Source organism: Nomascus leucogenys, chromosome 4 (genome assembly GCF_006542625.1).
Source record: "Nomascus leucogenys isolate Asia chromosome 4, Asia_NLE_v1, whole genome shotgun sequence".
In the NCBI taxonomy this organism is placed as follows: domain Eukaryota; kingdom Metazoa; phylum Chordata; class Mammalia; order Primates; family Hylobatidae; genus Nomascus; species Nomascus leucogenys.
In genome coordinates, this window is record NC_044384.1 from 143,388,047 (window position 1) to 143,392,299 (window position 4,253).

Below are 4,253 nucleotides of genomic sequence, written 5' to 3' on the forward strand. Positions count from 1 at the left end.
CACTAAGAAACAAACAACTCATGAAGAACCTAAGGGAAAGAGCCCACTCTAACCTTTCCCCTCAGTCACCCTCCCAACCTCTCAATGCTGTATCCTCCTGGCTGACAGTGACCCCCACCTCTGTTCCAGCCCTCCACCCCACGGTCCTGCCACCACCTGGAATTCCTCCACCTCTGAATATCAAGTATGAAGGTCCCTGTCGCTGACTTACCCGCTGCTCTTCCAGCCTCTCCCGTAGCCGTCCCTCCTTCCCTGCTGATCAGCATTAATAAGGCTGTTCTACAGAAATGTGCCTGGGAATAACCCAGGCATCTCTTCCCCAGGCTGCACCAGGAACACCTGTCATCTACCCTCATTTCCTGTTCTTATGAACTGTATCGTCTTTAACTCAGATTCTCTGAGCTAGGTAATATTTTGATATCATTTTCAGGCATATTAGTTGAGTTTTGCATTCAAATCTAAGAAACCACAACAAGCTGAGTTAACATTTTGATTGCCACACCTGGTAGTTAACAAACAATTCTGGCTTCATAAAATCCCTGATTGAAGGACCCAAAGCATAAGAGACGTTGTTGTCTTTACCTTTCATCACCCCCATTTTTCTCTTGATCTTAACTTGGGCTCACTCCCCAAGCGACAGCCTTATGAGCTGTGGTTATCTCCCCACAGCCTCCCTTTTTGTTATAAAGGAGAAAACCCCTATTTCTTTCTTCATTGTTTCAGCCAACTCCTGAGTCCCATGCCCTCCTCTGAGTCTGTCACTCAGTGGAGAGACTGAGACTCCCCCTGGATCCCACACTACCCCTGCTCCACACAGGAAAAATTCAAACTAAGAATAGGTGAGGGGGGCTCTTCAGCCACTCCACAGAGTCCACAGTTCCATGCCCCCACCACGATGGGCTCTTTGTGACACTTTGGGAAGAAGTTGAGAAAATTCATTCCTATTTTATCACTATTTTAGAGAAGCTGAGATTTAAACACACAAAATATGTACAAATCCAATTCCTCAGCAATACTGTGAAAATGCCCTCTGTTCATCTAGGGCTGTGTGAAAAGACACCACAAACCTTAGGGAATTAAGACAGCAAGATCAGGTCTTCATTCACACATTTGCAATTGGGACATAGCTCCCTCCATGGGCATCAGAGGAGAGGTTCTGCTGGGAGCTGAAAACCTCAGGGCCAAGACGCTTGCACACAGGTAGCAGGGAGTGCGTGGCTGGCTCAGTGGGAGCTCTGACAGGCTGAGGGATGAGACACTGTGATGCACTGGGGCCAGGTCATGCCAGCTCATGAGAGAAAAGATAGGTGTGACACATTTTATCCCGCTCATAGCTAGGAGGATTTGAACCAGAGAGATTTACAAACACTGCTTATCAGTTTTGTTTTCCTAGAAAGCTGGTTGCTCTGGGTTTTCTAGCTCATCCTTGCAGGTGGGCTCAGTTCCTCACTTTTTGCAATGCTTAGACTTCCTCCAAGCATGGTATCTGGGCTTCAAAGGCACCAGCAATCTTAGTAGATGTGGGGTGCTAGAAAAAAAAATACCATAACCAAGTGACTTATAAACAACAAAATACATTTCTCAGTGTTCTCGAGGCTGAGGTGTCCAAATCAAGGTGCCAACAGATTTGGTGTCTGGTGAGGACCAGCCTTTTGCTTCATAGACAGCACCTTCTTACGGCTTCCTCACTTGGGAGAAGGCATGAAGGAGCTCTCTGCAGCCTCTTCCTCAGGGGCACTAATCTTATTCGTAAGGACTCCACCCTCATCAACTTATCAGCTCCCAGAAAGCCCCACCTTTTCGTGATATCACCTGGGGTAGGGATTTCAACATATGAATTTCAGAGGGACAAAAATGTTTAGGCTGCAGCACCATCCAATACACAGGAAGTGAAAGATACCAACTTCTTATGACCTTAGCCCTACAAACGGCACGGGGCTAAGTCAGGTGTGTTCAACTGGTCAAGATGTCACCCAATCTAGATTCAACAGGAGACATTTTCACCTCCATTTTTATGTGAAACGAGTCAGGGATTCAGGGCCACATTTTAAAACAGCTCAAGGAAGTTATTTCTTCATGGTTTATTGTAAAATTGCTGCAGACGACAACACCAGACACATAGACAACCTGAGAGAGGCAGCTGGGAAAGGCGGACAAAGTGCAGGGAACTTGGAGTTCTTGCCTGTCCCAGTGGATCTGCAAATGCGGGAGTCTCTGTGTGGCACAGGCAGCACCACGACCCTCCCTGCAGGAGGGTGGACAAACGGCTGAGGGGAGGGACAGGGCGTTGCACTCTGAGGAGCTGGGATGTGGCCCGTCCTCCTCAGAGTTCATCCCCACGCACCCCCGCTCTGCCTCATGCTAACATGCACGCTGTGTTCCACGAATGCCCTTCCCTACCAGCTCAAAACCAGGTCTCAGGGGTGTGCCCAAGATCCACACACACTGTGTCTGCTGGGGCCACCAGACAGCCTCAACGTGTGTGGGAATATTCTTGCTGCTCTGGAGGCCTCTCTCCTCTCACGCCCACATCTGCACCCTCACCCACAGCTTCTCCAGAATATTTCCTTCACTCTGATGGTGTCAAGGCTCTCATGGAGAGTTCAGCCTCACTTCAATATTCCCTGACATGTCAAATGCATGTGTATGAAAGAACAGCTTCAGCCATGTCTACTGTCACTGGGTGTTGACACTGGTGGAGAAAATGGGAAAATCAGGCTAGGGTCAGGGACTGAGGATAAACATGGAAGGGAAAGTGTTGCAAAGACTTTCAGACAAAACACTTGTTTGCTGAAACTCCAGAGTTCTGCCAAGGTGCTAGGGCAGTCCAAAAAGAAATGTGAAAGGGACTGCAAGAGAAGAATCTCTGTGTTAGTTGAGATGAAATTTGGAAAGCCACTGGACAAGGAACAGGTGCAACCTCAACACAGGCTGGGATCCCAGTGGGTCCCACGAAAGGAGTACCATGCACTAGCCTGGAGTGCTCACTGCTACAGCCAAGCCTGGGACGGAAGGACATCAGGACACTGAATTATGGGTGAGGAAGGCAGAACCAGGAGCCACCACTGACTCAGAGCCACATGCAGCGCATTCTGTGCTCCCTGAACTCCTGAAATCACTCCGGGTGCTACTGGTACGGCTGCTGATGAACCAGACACACAGGAGCTGTCAGGCTGTGCAACAGCAGCAGTAAACGGAATGCCCAGAACCCACATTCCTTCATGGGTGACCACCTGGGAAGGCCACCACCACCGGGATGGCCACTAACTCAGACAACAGCACCCCTGCCCAAGAGATCATCCGGGGAGACGACAGCTTCATCGGAACAAGACACATCAATAAATCTCATTATTTTTTAACTTTTATTTTAGATTCCTGGGTCCATGTTCAGCTTTGTCATATGTAGGGTGGATCTATAGGGCAATGTTGAGGGTTTGGGTACAATTTATCCAATCGCCCAGATAGAGAGCATACTACACAATAGACAGGGCTACAACATTTGCTCTCCTCCCTCCCTGGTCCCTCTCCCAGTCCCTGCTGCCCATTCTTCCCTCCTTTATGTCCATGAGTCCATGAGTACCCGTTGTGTAGCTCCCACTTATAAGTGAGATCATGCGATATTTGGTTTCCTGCTCCTGCGTTAATTCGCTAAGGATAATGGCTTCCAGCTGCATCCATCTTTCTGCAACCAACACAATTTCATTCTCTTTTATGACTGTAGTATCCCATGATGTATATGTGCTACATTTTTTTTTTAACCAATCCACCACTGATGGGCATCTAGGTCGATTCCATATCTTTGTTATCGTGAGTGATGCTCGCATGAACATACAACTGCATGTGTCTTTTACGCAGAATGATTTGTTTTCTTTGGATGTATACCCAGTAGTTGGATTGCTCGGTGGAATGAGAGTTCTGTGTTATTTGGCAAATCCCTAAACTGCTTGCCACTGTGTCTGAACAAATTAACACTCCCCCAATAGTGTATAAGCGCTCTCTTCTCTATGCAGTCCTGCCAATATCTGTTATTTTTTGAATATTCATAACAGCCATTCTGACTAGTATGAATTAGTATCTCATTGAGGTTTTTATTTGCATTTCTCTAATGATCAGTAATGTAAAGCATTTTTTCATATGTTTGTTAGCCTCTTGTATGCCTTTTCTTGAGAAGTATCTGTTCATGCCCTGGCACGCATTTCAAAGGGGTCATTTCTTTTTTGCTTACTTATCTCTTTAAGTCCCTTCTAGAGGAA